The sequence below is a fragment of the Myotis nattereri genome (assembly GCF_964212035.1).
Source record: "Myotis nattereri genome assembly, chromosome: X".
NCBI classification, from domain to species: domain Eukaryota; kingdom Metazoa; phylum Chordata; class Mammalia; order Chiroptera; family Vespertilionidae; genus Myotis; species Myotis nattereri.
Window position 1 is genome coordinate 80,280,195 of NC_138078.1, and position 19,920 is coordinate 80,300,114.

Genomic DNA, 19,920 nt, shown 5'->3' on the forward strand with positions numbered 1-19,920 from the left:
CTGCATGACAATGTACAGAAGTTATAATCACTTTTATGACAGAGTACATTTAAATAAGAAATAGTTTTGCTTCAGTGCCATTGTATAATGGCTAAGTGTGCACTACTTTTTGAATTATAACTATTTCATTATTTGTATTTTTAAATATTTTACTTATCAAGAATTTTAGAAAATGAGTTTATTATTTTGTGGTCATATTAAATATTAAGTAAGCTGGAAATTATATATTATGTAATATAATTTACTTAGAATAATCAAACATTTTTCTTATATAACATTTATTGAGAAGAAATTGGTATATGTGCACAAAGGCTATATTTTTCAAAAATGTATCACATAAAATATGTATTTGACTAAAATCCTTTTTGGATAAAGAAATTATCTATTTATTTAATTAAAGTGAAAATAAATATATTTTGAGGAAGAAACATAACAAGTGTAACAAAATACACTGAATTATGAAATATTATGAGAAGTTTGAGATCTAATATATTAATTTTATCAACAAAAGTGAACAGGGTTTATTCACCTATTTTTTAAAAAAATGAATTTGGCTTACAAAGCAATATCTAACTATGTGCTATACATGAATCACATCCAAAGAAAAGTTAACTCAGAAAAGTAAAGAATTAAAAGATATAAAAAGCTATAGCAGTGTGGGAAACCGTTTATTGTCTTCACTAGCTGATAAGCATAGACAGAGAACCCCAGAAGGCTGGGTGCCTTTGAAGCCCTAGCAAAGGTCAGAGCTAGGCACCACCTTTGTTTGTCCAGACAGTGCTAGCTGAAGCAACTTCCCCATTTATTATTATGTAAATCCTTGCTGATGGGCTAGTCTGCCTGTTGCTGGGGGTCACCTGCCTAAGGGCTATGCTATGGGTATATCCCAGATCAATAAAAGCTTGGTGAGGCCTGAGCACCAGGGGAAGTCCTTCCTCCTGAGTTGGACTTACTCTCCTGGTCCCCCAATATTTCCAAATTATCTCGTGTATTTTCTCTTTCATTTGTGTGCGGCTCTGCTTCCAGGTCCTGAACCCTGATCCACGCAGGACGTGGAGGGAAACCTTTACCAACATAGCAGGAAAATGGAAACATATGGATAGCAATTCTTGTATTAGACAAAGTAGAATTCAAGTAAAAAAGCCTCATATATGAAAGAAGATATTTGAATACTAGAGTTCATAATGTACAATTAATTCATAACTCTTATTATGATTTATGAATCCAAACCCACAGCAATCTAATTTATGAAGAAATTGTATCTGAGATATAAAGAGACATAGAAACAAACTATTAATATGAGATTTTAATACTACCAAAAAATATGGAGATAAAGAGTTAACATACTACTAATGTAGAGAATACATCTTCTACTTAAGTACATTTACAAAAATAAATCATATATTATGTCAGAAAGAATTTATCAGCCATTTCCATAGTTGTAATCTTATAAACAGTACACTTTGATTGTAGTGCAATAAAACTAGAAATTACTAATAAAATTTTAAAAAGGTGTTTTAACTGAAAATTAAAAGAAAAACATCTCAGACAACTTTCAGTTAAAAGGAAAAATACAAACTAAAATTGTAATTCTCAAAAAATAATGGCAATGAAAAACACTACATATCACATCTAAGGATGCATTTAAAGCTGTGACCAGAACTTTCAAAATATTAAACACTTCTATCAGGAAAAATTCTTTAAGTAAAATTAAGTGAATTAAATTCCCATTTCAAGAAATGAAAAATAGAAAATCATATAAATAAAAGCAGGAATTAATGAAATACAGTGTAGAAAAAAACGGAATTAGTAAATTAAAATACTGCATTTATAAATAATATAACAAAAGAGACAAACCAATAGCCAATCTGATCAAGGAAGAAAAGAAAGCAAAAATTCACACAAAAAATATAAAAGGACAATGAGGAAATGACCATTGAAACTAAAGATTTTTTTATTTGAAATGTGAGAGACAAATTTCCAGCCATCTTTGCAAATAAATATAAAAATCTAGATGGCATAGTTAATTTATTAGGAAATACAGGTTACAAATTTGTTCCCTTTAGAGTTAGAAAATATAAAGGGAAAATTTCCATAGAAAATTAATTATGAAAGAATTATCTCCCCAAAAACACAAGGCCCAGAAGTTTTCACATGAAATTTCCATTAAACTTTTAAAATACAGATAGTTCATCTATCTATACTAATAAAAGGGTAATATGCTAATTAGACTGGATGTCTTCCAGATGTCTTTCCAGACAAAGCCGCAGGAGCTGCGAGGGCCAAGAGCCAGTGGCACAGGAGAGGAGGGCCGGCCCCGGTGGGCCTGGGCAGTCCCACCCATGCCACAGGGCCCCTCTGTCCACAGAGTCAGGCACTGGGAGAGGAGGGTCCATGCCAATTGCAGCCCCTCCTTCCACAGAGGCGGCACTAGGAGAGGCAGGGTGGCCCGTGGTCCTGGACCCTCCATAGAGGCTGGAAGGGGTGTGACCATGGTGCCTCAAACTCCTAAAGCCTCTCTCCCAGCCTGCCTCGCCCCAGATTGCCCCCCTACACACAAGTGGGTGAGGGGCAGGGCCAGCGCTAAGAAGCAAGGGCCGAAGGTCAGTAGCCCCAGTGGCTGGCTTTGGCAGCAGCAGCTCATTGATGGTGGCAGCACCTTCTCCTGATCCTCCCTGTTGCCTCGCACAGAGGAAGGCCAGGCTGCAGCTAAAGCAGTCAGTAGGACATACCCTCAGGGCTCCCAGAATGTGAGAGGGGGCAGGCCAGGCTGAGGGAACCCCCACCAGTGCATGGATTTTCATACACCAGGCCTCTAGTCCTATATAATAAAAGACTAGGTAGCATCAGGCCCTTGCACAACATCGTCACAAGATGGCTGCCACAAGATAGCCACCACAAGATGGCCGCCTCAAGATGGCCAACAGGGGAGAGCACCTGGGGGTGATCACGCTGGCAGGGGAGGGCAGTTGGGGGCAAGATCAGGCCGGCAGGGGAGGGTATTTGGGGGCCATAAGGCCAGCAGGGGAGCATTTAGGTGTAAATCAGGCCTAGGAGGTGATCATGCTGGCAGGGAGAAGCAGTTAGGGGCAATAAGGCATGCAGGCAGGCATATGGTTAGGAGCCAGCAGTCCAGATCGTGTGAGGGATGTCCAGCAGTCAGACATCCCCCAAGGGGTCCCAGATTGGACAGGGTGCAGGCAGGGCTGAAAGAAACTCCCTGTGCACAAATTTCATGCACTCAGGAGGAAGGGGGGGGGGGGTCACTCAGCCCGGCCTGTGCCCTCTCGCAGTCTGGGACCCCTTGGGAGATAATGACCTGCTGGCTTAGGCCTGCTCCCGGGTGGCAGAGGGAAGGCCCAATCCCTCGGTGCAGCGCCTGGTCGGGCTCAGAGCAGGGCTGATTGGGGAGTTGGGGCGCTGCCCCTGTCATGCACAGAGCAGGGTGGATTGGGAGGTTGCGATGCCACCCTCAGTCACGCTCAGGGTAGGGGTGATTGGGGGATTGGGGCACCGCCCCCTGTCACACTCAAGGCAGGGTCGATGGGCAGGTTGCGGCACCACGCCCTGAAACACACAGAGCAGGGCTGATCAGGGGGTTGGGGAGCTACCCCTGTCACTCACAGAGTAGGGCCGATAGGGGAGTTGGCACACCACCCCCTGTCACACACAGAGCAGGGCGGATCAGGAGGTTGGGGCGCCACACCCTGTCACATTCAGGGCAGGGCCGATGGCGACGTTATGGCTCTACCCCATCACACACAGAGCAGAACCCGTGTGGGGGCGGGGGGGGTTGGGGCGCTGCAGCCTGTCACACACAGAGCCACAGGGCAATCAGGGGGTTGGGGAGCTCCCCCCTATCAGGCACAGAGCAGGGCTGATCAGGGGGTTTGGGCGCTGCTCCCTGTCATGCTGATCCTGGTGCCGGGAGGCCTTGAGGCTCCACTGATCCTGGTGCTGGGAGGCATATTACCCTTTTACTATATAGGATAGAGGCCTGGTGCACGGTTGGGGGATGGCTGGTTTGCCCTGAAGGGTGTCCTGGATCAGGGTAGGGGTCCCCACTGGGGTGCCTGGCCAGCCTGGATGAAGGGATGATCGCTATTTGCAGCTGGTCACACATCCTTCAGGGTGGGGGTCCCCACTGGGGTGCCTGGCCAGTCTGGGTAAAGAAAAGAAGAAGCCAAATTTATCATTGTCAGGATAGAAAGAGGTATATCACTACATATCACACAGGCAGCAAAAACATAATGAGGAAATATAATAAATAACTAGAGGCCCAGTGCACAAAAATTCGTGCACTTGAGGAGGTCCCTCAACCCGGCCTGTGTCCTCTCGCAGTCTGGGACCCCTCGGAGGATGTCCACCTGCTGGCTTAGGCCCGCTCCCTGGGGGATAGGGCCTAAGCTGGCAGTCAGACATCCCTGTGACAGCCCGGGAACCCTTGGGGGATGTCCACTTGCCAGCGGTGAGCAGGCCTAAGCTGCAGTCGGACATCCTTAGCGCTGCTGAGGAGGCGGGAGAGGCTCCCACCACCACCGCTGTGCTGGCAGCCATCAGCCTGGCTTGTGGCTGAGCAGAGTTCCCCCAGTGGGAGCACACTGACCACCATGGGGCATCTCCTGCATTGAGCATATGCCCCCTGATGGTCAGTGTGTGTCATAGTGACCATTCATTCCCAGTCATTCTGCTGTTAGGGTCAATTTGCATATTACCCTTTTACTATATAGGATAGAGGCCTGGTGCACTGGTGGTGGCCGGCTGGTTTGCCCTGAAGGGTGTCCCGGATCAGGGTGTGGGTCCCGCTGGGGTGCCTGGCCAGCCTGGGTGAGGGGCTGAGGGCTGTTTTCAGGATGGCCACACCCCCGGCAACCCAAGCTCCCAGCTTTTCCTTTTTTGCTTTTTGCTTTTTTTTCTGGGATTTATTTATCTTCTATAATTGAAACTTTGTAGACTTGAGTGGAGCTGAGGGGTGGCCAGGGCAGGTGGGAAGCTTGGCTTTCTCCATCGCTGGGGGCAACCCAAACCTCCTGCTCGCTCCAGCTCTGTGGCTACCACCATCTTAGTTAGGTAAATTTGCATACTTGCTCCTGATTGGCTGGTGGGAATGGCATGTGGGTGTAGCGGAGTGTCAGAGTGATGGAGTGATGGTTAATTTGCATATTTCGAGCTCCAGTAGCGCAATCGGTTAGCACGCGGTACTTATAATTTGGATAATTCTCTTTTATTAGTGTAGGTTCTATGCCTGTAAATTTATTAACCTGAATAATGTAAACAGACTTCTTGAAAGACATAAATAATCAAAACTGGCCCAAGAGGAAATGGAAAATTCTATTATCCCTATATCAGTTAAAAAATTGAATTCGTATTTAAAAGTTTTCCACTTGAAAAAAATGTATTGGGAGTTGGGAGGAAAGTGGGTGTGGTTATAAAAGGACAATTAGGAGGAGAAATAATGGCAGTCGAATAAGCAGATCTACTGTGCACCTGTCCCAGGGTCAGACTAGAAATACAACTAAATTAGAAATCATTCACCTGAAATTACCAGCTGAGATTGAGTTGAGGAGGAGACATATCAAGAAAAGAGAGAAAACACTTTGAAACCAGTAGGAAGGGCAAAGTCTCTTCAAGGGGCACCAGGCCTACAGGCCAAGAGGGAGGAGGGAGCTCTGAGAAGCAGGAGGGTTTGCTCCCTCAGAAGATAGAAGTCTGGAATCCAGGCTGGGCTCCACAGTCCAGAGCACCATAGCCAAGACCTGGGGCACAGGTGACATCCTGCCACAAAAGGTCGCAGAGCTGCTGGCCATGGCAGAGTCTGGAGCTGGTAGGCCTGAGCCAATCAGAGAGAAATCCTCACTTTTATTTAATTTTTAACCCTTAGCACAGGAGTTTTCATTTGCAGTTACTCTCCTGAGGTTTTGCTGAATGTAGGGAGACATGAATTCAAGGGTAGGCTGGGGTGGGAAGCATTGTGGGGAGACTTGAAAAAATAACAGCCAGGAGCATTTGGTCATAGGCCTCCAATCTGAAATAATCATTTTTCCTGAGAGGAGCTAGAGCTCCCAGTAGCCTCAGGTCAGGGAAAAAAAAACCCACACTACACTGGGTGATTCAACCTCTCCCACCCTCAGGATCCCTGTATGCTACACCATACACTTTGAGCTTTTCCTAGAAAACAAAAGCAGAAGCCAAGCCTACAGGTTTGAACAGTCTCAGGACCCTCAGTGATTGGACTGGGGAGGTGTTCTGCCTCACTATCATGGGAACCAGACTGGTACTTTCCTTCTGCACAAGAGGGCTGATAAAAAAAAAAAAAAAAAACCCTCTAGGTTTCTAGCCAACACCACTGGTCTCCATACAAGGATCTCTGTCCAGCCAAGAGCAGAATAATATTTTGAGCAGCTCATAGAGGATGAGCTCTGGGACAGGGAAACACACCCACCACATTCCATGAAAACTAAACTGCATTTCCACCATCTAAAGCTTTTTCAGGAACAGACTTTTGAGTTATTAAGATTGCCAGCTGGCTATCAGGCAAAGGCAGGCAGCGGCAGAGCCCTGGGAACAAGGGAAGTTTACTGACCCAGCCCTGGGCCACATGGTGCTAACAAACCTACTTTAGAGGGCAGATTGGCCCCTCATGCTTGCAGCCAAGGCCTATGGAGATAGACACAAATGGCGGATCAGTGGATTGCTTGGAGCTTCAAGCAGGTTGCTGAAAGCTAAAGGAAGACAGTTGCTGAGAGTGGTTAGCATCAAGTACCTCACAGGGAGACCAGAAATGGCAGTCAGAACAGAAAGATCAGGATCCAAAGTGAGGGCCTCTGGGGCACTAAACTCAGGTGAAACTAACTCCATTTTTTTTTCTTTTCTCTTTTTTCTCCCTGTTTTCTTCTCTTTTCTTTATTGTTTTTTTTCTCTTTAATTTCCTTTTTCCTTTTTTAAATTTATCTTCTTTATCTATCTGCTTTATTGATTTGTTATTCTAGTCTCTGTTGCTTTGTTCAGGTATCTAATTTTCCTCTTCCCTTTTCCTACTCAATTTTTTTTTCACTACTCAATTGTTTTTCTTTTTTCTTTCCCTCTTTTCTTTTCCCCCTGCTTTCTCATCCCTTTTAATTTTCTTATTTTAAGTCTATCTGCTTTCTCCTCTATTTTCCTTTTGAAATTTTTCTCTTGTGTTTTCATTTCTTTTCTCATTTCTTTATTTTAAACTGTTTTCCTTCCCTTATTCCCCTAATTATTTATTCTTATTTTCTTTATTTCAACTCTGTATCTACATATTCCATCTCCCCCCTTTTTTGTTTGTGCATTTTTATTTGTTTTTGTTTTTTACTCTCCTATTTTTTCATTCTTTCTTTTTTTCTTACATTGTTGTTCTCTTTTCTATTTCATTATTATCTCTCCTCTGGTGGTTGCTTTTGTTGGTGTTTCAGGAATCTTGTGTATGGCTTTGTTTTGTTTATCTTTTCCATGTTTTAGTGTGTTGGATTGTGTACTGTTTGGTCAGCACCTCCACAATAGTTTACATGACATGGTCGGGGGTGAGTCACAGAGTCAGCCAGCCTGAGAATAGACTCCATCTATGAACGTGATAATAACATTCAAGACCCAACTATAACAGGAGAAGGCAAATAACTTAAGTACAGGGCTTTCCTAGAGCACCTAGCTTAGAAGATCTAAAAGCATGCACTACTGGGTCCCACAAAACACCTACTACATAAGACCACCCCACAAAATCTGAGAGGCATAACAGTTTGATTAAATGCATAGAAATGAAACAAAGGGACAGAAAAAATGCGGAGAAACAAAAACAAACCTCAAATAAAATAAATGGAGGTATTGCTAGAAAAAGAGCTAAATGAAAAGGAGGTAAACAATTAGATAAATAATTCAGAATAATGGTAATAAGGGTGCTCATACAACTTAGTGATAACTATAAGCAACTTAATAAGAATTATAAGGGTCTTAATGAGACCTATACCAACATGAAGAGAGACCTTGAAACAATAAATAAAAATCAATTGGAAATGAGGAATGACATAGATGAAATAAAGAACACCCTGGAAGGATTCAACAGTAGACTAGAATTAGCTAAGGATCAAATCTGTGGATTAAAGGAAAAGGTAGAAAAAAAGCATCCATTCATAGCAACAAATGGAAAAAATTGAAAAGCAGGAGAAGAGTCTAAGGGAGCATTAGGACAACATGAAAAGTAACAACATTTGCATTACAGGGGTACCAGAAAGAGCAGAATCTGAGAAAGGAATAGACAATCTGTTTGAAGAAATAATGGTGGAAAATTTCCCTAAACTGGTGAAGGAAAAAAGTCACTCAAGTTCAGGAAGCTCAGAGAGTCTCAGTGAAGATTAGCCCCCAAAGACCCACACCTTGGCACATATTAATTAAAATGGCAAACATTAAAGACAAAGAAAAAAAATCTTAAAGGCTTTGAGAGAAACAGAGAGTCACCTACAAGGGAGCTCCCATTAGACTGTCAGTTGACTTCTCAACAGAAACACAACAGGTCAGAAGGGAATGCCATGAAATATACAAAGTAATAAAAACCAAAGGACTTTATCCAAGACTAGTCTATCCAGCAAAGCTATCATTCAAAATCAAAGATGAAATAAAAAGCTTTGAAGAAAAAAAAAAAAGCCAAATGAGTTTATTACAACAAAACCAACACTGCAAGAAATGCTAGAGGGATGGCTGTAATAAGAAAAAATAGAGAGAAAGAGAAGAACACGGGCAAAAAGAATAACAAAGACAATAAATAAGTACCTATCAAGACTATCCTAAAATGTAAATGGATTTAATGCTCCAATAAAAATACATAGTGCAGCCCTAACCAGTTTGGCTCAGTGGATAGAGAGTCAGCCTGCGGACTCAAGGGTCCCAGGTTCGATTCTGGTCAAGGGCATGTACCTTGGTTGTGGGCACATCTCCAGTAGGGAATGTGCAGGAGGCAGCTGATCGATGTTTCTCTCTCATTGATGTTTCTAACTCTCTATCCAACTTCTTTCCTCTTTGTAAAAAATCAATGAAATATATTTTAAAAAAATACATAGTGTACCTGAATGGATAAGAAACGTGATCCATATGTATATACTGTCTATAAGAGACCCAATTCAGAACAAAGGATTACACAGCACGAAAGTGAAGCGATGGAAAAAAAATTCAGGCAATGGAAGTAAAAAGCTGGGGTGGCAATATCCATATCTGACAAAATTAACTTAAAAGTGAAGGCCATAACAAGAGATAATGAAAGCCACTTCATAATACTAAAAGGATTGATACAATAAAAGGATATAATTCTGGTAAACATATATGCACCCAATACAGGAGTACCCAAATACATAAAAAAACAACAAACAAAACAAAACAAAAAACAACAACAACAAAACTTCTGGAAGATATCAAAGGAGAGATTGACAGCAATACCGTCATAGAAGGGGACTTCAATACCCCACTAACATCACTGGATAAATCATCTAAACAAAATATCAGAAAAGAAACATCAACACTAAATGACTCACTACATCAGATGGACTTAATTGAAATCTTCAGAACATTTCACCACAAAGCCACAGAATATACATTCTTCTCAAGTGCATACAGGTCATTTTCAAAGATAAACCACATATTGGGACACAGGCAAAGTCTCTTCAAATTCAACAAGATAGAAATCATATCAAGAAGCTTCTCAGATCATAATGGCATAAAATTAGAAATCAACTACAATAAAAACGATAAAAAATCAAACAACTGGAGGTGAAATAGCATGTTATTAAACAATGATTGGGTTACCAAAGATATTAAAGAAGAAACAAAAACCATCAAGGCAACAAACAACAATAAAACACAACAATCCAAAATCTATGGGACACAGTGAAAGTACTCTTTAAAAAGGATGGTGAACCTTTTGAGCTCGGTGTGTCAGCATTTTGAAAAAGCCTAACCTAACTCGGGTGCCATGTCACATATAGAAATTGTTGATATTTGTAATCATAGTAAAACAAAGACTTATATTTTTTATATTTATTTTATATAATTAAATGCCATTTAACAAAGAAAAATCAACCAAAAAATGAGTTCGCCTGTCACCTCTGACACACGTGCCATAGGTTCGCCATCACTGCTTTAGAGGGAAGTTCATAGCTCTACAGGCATACCTCAAAAAACAAGAAAAAATGGCAACAAATTATATAACCCTACAACTCAAAGAGTTAGAAAGAGAGTAAAAAGAGAAGCCCAGAGTAAACAGAAGAAAATAAATAATAAAGATCAGAGTGGAAATAAATGACATAGAGAAAAAATATATAATAAAAAAGATCAACAAACCAAGAGCTGGTTCTTTGAAAGGATAAACAAACAAGACTGATGAACCTCCAACCAGGCTCACCAAGAAGCAAAGAGAGAGGACCCAAATAAACAAAATCAGAAATGAAAGAGGTGAAGTAACAACCAATCCCACAGAAATACAAACGATTATGAAAAAATACTTTAATCAACTCTATTCTAACAAAATGGACAACATAGATGAAATGGACATATTCTTAGAAAAATACAAGCTCCCAAAACTCAATCAGGAAGAATAAAAAAACCTAAATAGGATGATAACTACTGAAGAAATTGAAGCAGCGATCGAAAATCTTCCAGCAAACAAAAGCCCTGGTCTGGATGGCTTTGCAGGGGAGTTCTAGCAAGCATTCAAAGAAGAACTAAAACCTATCCTCCTCAGACTATTCCAAAAAATTCAGGAGGAAGGCATACTTTCAAGCTCTTTCTATGAAACCAGCATTACCCTAATTCCAAAACCAGATAAAGACACCACAAAGAAAGAGAATTACAGGCCAATATCCTTGATGAATATAGATGCTAATATCCTGAACAAAATTCTAGCAAATCATATCCAGCATTACATTAGAAAGATCATACACCATGACCAAGCGGGATTTATTCTGGGGATGCAAGAATGGTACAGTATCTGCAAATCAATATATATGATACATCACATAAACAAATTGAGAGGCAAAATCCACATGATCATATCAGTCGATGCAGAAAAACCATTTGACAAAATCCAACACCCTTTCTTGATAAAAACTCTCAGCAAAGTGGGAATAGAGGGATCATACCTCAACATAATAAAAGCCTTATATGACAAACCTACAGCCAACATCATACTCAATGGGCAAAAACTAAACTCATTTCTCCTAAGAACAGGAACAAGACAGGGATACTCACTTTCACCACTCCTGTTTGACATAGTATTGGAAGTGCTAGCCATAGAGATCAGATAAGAAGAAGAAATAAAAAGCATCCAAATTTGAAAGGAGGAACTAAAAGTGTGATTATTCAGAGATAATATTGTACATAATAAATTCTAAAGAACCCATTAAAAAAAACTAGTAGATTTAAGAAATGAATTCGGCAACTTTGCAGGATACAAAATTAACATCCAAAAATGTATGGCATTTTAAAAAATATATATATTTTATTGATTTTTTAGAGGGACGAAGGGAGATGGATAGTTAGAAACATTGATGAGAGAAACATCGATCAGCTGCTTCCTGCACACCCCCTACTGAGGATGTGCCCACAACCAAGGTACATGCCCTTGACAAAAATCAAACTGGTACACTTCAGTCTCCAGGCCGTCACTTTACCCACTGAACAAAACTGGCTAGGGCTCTATGGCATTTTCATGCACCAACTAAAGGCCCAAAGCACAAAATTCATGCCTCAGCCCCCGCCACTGCAGCTTTATCTGCAAGGTCATCCAGAAGGACATATGGTCTAATTAGCATATTGCACTTTTATTATTATAGATAATGAACTCTCAGAAAGAGAATCTAAAAGAATTAACTAGGACTTCCAAAATGGCGACAAGCAGGAAGGTAGGGAGGGAGAGAGTGTGAGAGCGCAAGGAAGTGATAGAGGAGTGTGTGGACGCATGTGGTCTGTGTGTATGAGCTAGGGACAGTTAGATTCTGCAGGTCTTCTAAGGGGCTGATAAACCAGGCAGTCTTAGGCGGCGGAGTCCCACTCCCTGTGCAGACACTCCTGGGCGGCCAGCACAGGCATGGCGACCACGCCATCTTGGGAAACAGAGCTGCTTGAGACTAGGATCCTGGCCTCAGCACCACCCAGTCTGATCTCAGACACATACCAGGACCCTGCAGCCACTGGGGACAGAGAACTGTGACCACAGCTACGGACCTGCGGACACCAAAAGTTCAGAAATCCCCGAGGCAGATCCATGAGTAACAGAGCCCATCTCCCCTTCCCGCAGGCTTGCTGGCAGCACCAGAGTAACTAACTGATAGACCCACCCCTTGCCAGGGCCTCAGCACTCCAGGAACTTTAGCCTGGAAGTGCACAAGCACCTTGGAATTGATCCTACATTCTCTGCCACTTCTGAGCCCTGGGCTGGAAGCAAATGCGCGAAAACCAGGAACTGAGCCTAGGCGCAATGCCGGCTTCTGAGCCCTGGGCTGGGAGCAATCACATGAACACCGGGAATTTGTCCCACATATCACAGGCCCAGGGACCCCGATTCTCTGGGCCGGTGGCAGCACCAAGCACCAGTGACTTGACTGTGTTTCTTTTCACCTGCACCTGAGATCCTGATTTCCTGTGTATTCATACTAAGAGCCAGTGACTCCAATTCCTGGTGCAAGGACACACAGGGACCCTGATTCTCAAGGCAAGGTCGCACAAAGCAACAGAGACTCTGATACTGAATTCTGGGGAACTCTGACTCCTGGCACACGCTAGAGGGCTCTGATTTTCAACACGCTTCAGGGGGGGTCTCTGTTTCAGCACGGTGCAGGCAGGGTCCCTGATTCTAAGGGCGCGTACAAAGCCACATTGAGCGCTGACAACACTGACTCTGAGCGAGCCTGGTTCCCACCAACCCACAACAACCACACATATTAGTGTCACAGCTCTTCAGAGACACTAGGGTGGTGGGAGGCTCCCACTGCACACGGCCCAGGCCCACGCAACTTGACGTTTGAACCATCGGGAGATAATCAGAATGAAGAGACGAAACAACACCCAGAGAAAAGACAATGAGGAGTCACCAAGAAAGGACAATAATGAAGTTGAAGCATGCAACATGACAGAAAAAGAATTCAGAATAATGGTTGTACAATTCATTCACCAGATGGATAAGAAAATCAACAACCTATGCAAGAATCCGGAAGAAATGAAAAGTGATATAGCTACAATCAAAAACACCATGGAAAGTTTCAACAGCAGACTAGAAGAAGCAGAGGACTGAATTAGTGAATTAGAAGATAAGGCAGAGAAAGAAGATCAATCTGAACAGCAACTGGAGAAAAGAATTAAAAAGCAGGAGGAGAGCCTAAGGGAGCTTCAGGACAACATGAAACGAAGTAACATACGCATAATAGGGCTGCAAGAAGAACAAGAAGAGCAGCAAGGATTAGAAAATCTATTTGAAGAAATAATGTCAGAAAACTTCCCTGATATGAGGAAGAAAAAAGTTACACAAGTACAGAGAGTCCCAGGCAAGATGAACCCCAAAAGACCCACACCAAGACAGGTCATAATAACGATGGCAAATGTACAAGAAAAAGAATCTTAAAGGCTGCAAGAGAGAAACAGAGAGTTACGTACAAAGGATCCCCCATGAGATTATCAAATGATTTCTCAACAGAAACACATCAGGCCAGAAGAGAGTGGACAGAAATTTACAAAGGGATGCAAAGCAAAGGACTGAATCCAAGAATACTCTATCCAGCTAGGCCATCATTCAAAATTGAAGGGGAAATAAGAAGCTTCACAGACAAAAAAAGGCTAAGGGAGTTTATCACCACCAAGCCAGCAATGCAAGAAATGCTAAAGGCAATGGTTTAAAAAGTAGAACTAAAAAGCCCAGAAAGAAAACAGCCACACACAAAAAAATTAGAAATGGCTACAAACAAGTACCTTTCAATAATAACTTTAAACGTAAATGGAATAAATGGTCCAATCAAAAGACATCGAGTGGCTGAATGGATAAAAAAACATGACCCATATATTTGCTGTCTACAAGAGACTCACCTCATTAGAAGGGACTCACACAGACTGAAAGTGAAGGGATGGAAAAATATCTTTCAGGCAAATGGAAATGAAAAAAAAGCTGGGGTAGCAATACTTATACCAGACAAAATAGACCTCAAAGTGAAGGCAATAACAGGAGATAAGAAAGGCCACTTCATAATACTAAAGGGATCTACACAACAAGAGGGTATAACCCTGATAAACATGTATGCACCCAATGCAGGAGCACCCACACATAAGAAAACTCCTGGAAGATCTCAGGGGAGAGATCGACAACAATACAATCATAGTAGGGGACTTTAATACACCACTGACATCACTGGATAAATCCGCTAGACAAAAATTCAGCAAAGAAACAGCAATCCTAAATGACTCACTAGATCAGATGGACTTAATTGACATCTTCAGAACACTTCACCCCAAAGCCACAAAATATACTTTCTTCTGAAGTGCTCATGGGACATCTTCAAAAATAGACCACATATTGGGTCACAAACAAAGTCTCCCCAAATTCAAGAAGATTGAAATCATACCAAGCATCTTCTCAGACCACAAGGCCATAATATTAGAAATAAACTACAACAAAAATAACTCAAAATACTCAAACACGTGGAAGCTGAATAGCACATTACTAAATATTGATTGGGTTACCAATGAGATCAAAGAAGAAATTAAAAACATCCTGGAAACTAATGACAATGAAAACACAACAATCCAAAACCTTTGGGACGCAATGAAAGCAGTCCTGAGAGGGAAATTTATAGCTCTACAGGCCTATCTCAACAAACAAGAAAAAATGTTAGTAAATCATCTAAATCTACAGCTCGAAGAATTAGAAAGAGAGCAACAAGAAAAGCCCAGAGTGAGCAGAAGGAAGGAGATAATAAAGATTAGAGCAGAAATAAATGACATAGAGACCAAAAAACAATACAGAAAATCAATGAAACAAAGAGTTGGTTCTTTGAAAGGATAAACAAGATTAACAAACCTCTAGCCAGGCTCACCAAGAAGCAAAGAGAAAGGAGTCAAATCAGCAAAATCAGAAATGATAGAGGCGAAATAACAACAGATCCCACAGAAATACAAATGATTGTTAATAAATACTATGGACAACTCTACTCCAACAAAATAGACAACCTGGAGGAAATGGACATATTCCTAGAAAAATACAATATTCCAAAACTTGATCAGGAAGAATCTAAAAATCTCAATAGGCCAATAACTATGGAAGAAATAGAAGCAGTCATCAAAAAGCTTCCAGGAAACAAAAGCCCAAGACCAGACGGCTTCACAGGGAAGTTTTACCAAACATTCAAGGAAGAACTAAAACCTATCCTCCTCAGACTACTACAAAAAATCCAAGAGGAAGGAACACTTCCAAGCTCATTCTATGAAGCCAGCATCACCCTCATACCAAAACCAGGTAAAGACAACACAATGAAAGAGAATTACAGGCCAATATCCCTCATGGACATAGATGCCAAAATCCTCAACAAAATCTTAGCAAATCGGATCCAGCAGTACATCAGAAAGATCATACACCACGACCAAGTAGGATTTATCCCAGGGATGCAAGGATGGTACAATATCCGCAAATCAATAAATGTGATACATCACATAAACAAATTGAAAGAAAAAAACCACATAGTCATATCAATTGATGCAGAAAAAGCGTTTGACAAAATTCAACACCTATTTTTGATAAAAACTCTCAGCAAGGTGGGAGTTGAAGGATCATACTTTAACATAATAAAAGCCATATATGACAAACCCACAGCCAACATCATACTCAATGGACAAAAACTAACACCATTTCCCCTAAGAACAGGAACAAGACAGGGATGCCCACTCTCACCACTCCTGTTCGACATGGTACTGGAAGTATTACCCATTGCAATTAGACAAGAAGAAATAAAAAGCATCCAAATTGGAAAAGAAGAAGTAAAACTGTCCTTATTTCTAGATGACATGATATTATTCTTAAAAAACCCTAAAGACTCCATCAAATAACTATTAGACTTAATAAAAGAATTCGGCAATGTAGCAGGATACAAAATTAACGCCAAGAAATCTATGGCATTTCTATACACCCATAGTGAATGTGCAGAAAGAGAGACTAAAAAAGCAATACCATTTACCATCGCACCAAAATAATTAAGCTACCTAGGAATAAACTTAACTAAAGGGGTAAAAGACCTCTTCTCAGAAAACTACAGGACGTTGAAAAAAGAGATAGAGGAAGACATAAAGAGATGGAAGAACATACCATGTTCTTGGATTGGTAGAATCAACATCATTAAAATGTCCATACTGCCCAAAGCAATCTATAAATTCAATGCACTTCCCATTAAAATACCAATGGCATATTTCACAGACCTAGAACGTACTCTCCAAAAATTCATCTGGAATAAAAAACGACCCCGAATAGCTGCAGCGATCCTGAGAAAGAACAAAGTTGATAGGATCTCAATACCAGATATCAAGCTGTATTACAAAGCCACTGTTCTCAAAACTGCCTGGTACTGGCACAAGAACAGACATATAGATCAATGCAATAGAATAGAGAGCCCAGAAATCAGCCCCATCCAATATCCTGAATTAATATTTGACAAAGGAGGCAACAACATACAATGGAGTCAAGATAGTCTCTTCAATAAATGGTGTTGGCAAAATTGGACAGATACATGCAAGAAAATGAAACTAGACCACCAACTCACACCATACACAAAAATAAACTAAAAATGGATAAAGGACTTAAATATACGACGGGACACCATACAAATACTAGAAAAATCCAAAGGCAACAAAATCTCAGACATATGCCAAAGCAATTTCTTCACCGATACAGCTCCTAGGGCATTGAAAACTAAAGAGAAAATAAACAAATGGGACTACATCAAAACAAAAAGCTTCTGCACAGCAAAAGAAACCATCAACAAAACTATAAGCAAACCCACTGTGTGGGAAAACATATTTGCCAATGTCATATCTGATAAGGGCCAAATCTCCAAAATTTATAGGGAACTCATACAACTTAACAAAAGGAAGATAATACAATCAAAAAATGGGCAAAGGATCTAAATAGACACCTTTCAAAAGAGGACATTCAGAAAGCCAAGAGATATATGAAAACATGCTCAAAGTCACTAATAATCCGAGAGATGCAAATCAAAACAACAATGACGTACCATCTCACACCTGTCAGACTGGCCATCATCAACTAATCAACAAACGACAAGTGCTGGAGAGGATGTGGAGAAAAAGGAACACTTGTGCACTGCTGGTGGGAATGCAGACTGGTGCAGCCACTATGGAAGACAGTATGGAGTTTCCTTAAAAAACTGAAAATGGAACTCCCATTTGACCCTGTGATCCCACTTCTAGGAATATATCCCAGGAAACCAGAAACACCAATCAGAAAGGATATATGTTCATAGCAGCACAATTCACCATAGCTAAGATCAGGAAACAGCCTAAGTGGATGTTCTGTAGATGAATGGATTAGAAAACTGTGGTACATCTACACGATGGAATACTATGCTGCTATAAAAAAGAAGGAACTCTTACCATTTGCAACAGCATGGATGGAACTGGAGAGCATTATGCTAAGTGAAATAAGCCAGTCAATGAAGGAAAAATACCACATGATGTCACTCATTTCTGGATAATAAAGACCATTATTAACTTATGAACAAAAATAGATACAGAGGCAGAGCTGCCTCTAACAGACTGTGAAACTACAGCAGGAAGGCCGGGGAGGGTGGGAGGGCAGGAGGGGGGTGGGTAAGAGATCAACCAAAGGACTTGTATGCATGCATATAAGCATAACCAATGGACATAAGACACTGGGGGGTAGGGGAGGCCAGGGGATTGTCATGGGTGGGGGGAAAAAAAGGAGACATATGTAACACTTTTTGTAATACTTTAAGCAATAAAAAAAGAGAAAGAAATACTAACAACCAAAAGCAAAAAAAAAAAAAAAAAAAGAATTAACCGTTGCAACAAAAAATTCAGACACTTGGGAATAAACTTAACCAAGAGGGTAAAACACCCATATTCAGAAAACTACAGGACTTTGATAAAAGAGATAGAGAAACATATAAACAAGTGGAAGAATATACTGTGTTCATCCATGGGTAGAATCAACAACATTAAAGAGTCCATATTACATAAGCAATCTATAGAGTAAATGCAATCCATGTTAAAATACCAACGACATATTTCACAGATACAGGAAAAAAAAAAAACACACACAAAAAAAATTCCAAAATTTATACGGAACCAAAAAAAAGATTTCAAATGGCTACATCAATCTTGAAAAAGAAGAACAAATTTGGAGGAATCACTATACCAAATATCAAGTTATACTAAAAAGCTATTGTACTCAAAATAACCTGTTACTAAAACAAAAACAGGAACATGGATCAATTGAACAGAAGAGAGAACCCAAACATTGACCCAAGCCCTTATGGTCAATTTCTATTTGACAAAGGAGGTAAGAGTAACAGTGGAGTCAACACAGTCTCTTAAACAAATAGTGTAGTAAAATCACACAGGTACATGCAAAAAAATGAATCTAGACCATCCAGTTACACCATATAGAAGAAAAAACTAAAAATAGAATAAAAGACTTAAATGTAAGTCATGAAACCATAAAAAAAATTTGAAGAATCCATAGGCAGTAAAATCTCAGACATCTCTCATAGCAATATGTTTATCAACACATCTCCTGTGGCAAAGAAAAAGATAAACATGGTACAACATCAAAAAGAAAAACTTCTGCACAGCAAAAGAAACCATCAAGATAACAACAAGTCCACTATACAGGAGAACATATTTGCCAATGATACAGCCAATAAGGGGTTAATTTCCAAAATATATAGGGAACTCACACAACTTAACAAAAGGAAGACACATCTTATCTAATAAAAGAGAAAGATGCAAATTGAACGTACCTCCCCTACACCAACAAGCCATGCTCACCAGCCAAAGCCCACCAGCCAATCAGGAGTGAGTATGCAAATAAATCCAACCAAGATGGCGGTGGCTACAGAGCTGAAGCAAACAGGAGGCTTGGGTTGTCCCTGGTGATGGATGAAGCCGAGCTTCTCGCCTTCCCTGGCCAGCTGTGGGCTCCGCTCAAGGCTACAATGTTTCAATTATAGAAGATAGAAGATAAATAAATCCCAGATACCTGTTTCCAGCTGGGCATGGCCTCCGCTCAAGGAGGGTCTGGGAGCCTGTGTTGCCCCGGGCTGTGGCCAGCAGGCAAACAGCCATCAGCCACTCACCTAGGCTGGCCAGGCACCCCAGTGGGGACCCCCACCCTGAAGGGGGTGTGGCCAGCCTGAAAATGGCCCTCAGGTCCTCACCCAGTCTGGCCACACCCCCATGGGCTGAGGGACCCCACTGGGGAGCTTGACCAGCCTGAAAGCAGCCATCAGCCCCTCACCAAGGCTGGCCAGGCACCCAAGTGGAACCCTCCAACCTGAAGGGGGTGTGGCCAGCCTGAAAACATTCCTCAGCCCCTCACCCAGGCTGGACCCAGCCTGGGGACCCCAGCGGGGACCCCCACCCTGAAGGGGGTGTGGCCAGCTTGAAAACAACCCTCAGCACCTCACCCAGGCTGGCCACACACCCCCAGCGGGGACCCTCACCCTATGGGGCATGGCCAGCCAGAAAACCACCACAGGCCCCTTGCCCAGGCCACACCATGCCCCAAGGGAACCCCCACCCTGATCCGGGACACCCTTCAGGGCAAACCAGCTGGCCCCCACCCATGCACCAGGCCTCTATTTATATTAATAAAAGGATAATATGGTAATTAGACTGGGAGACCTTACA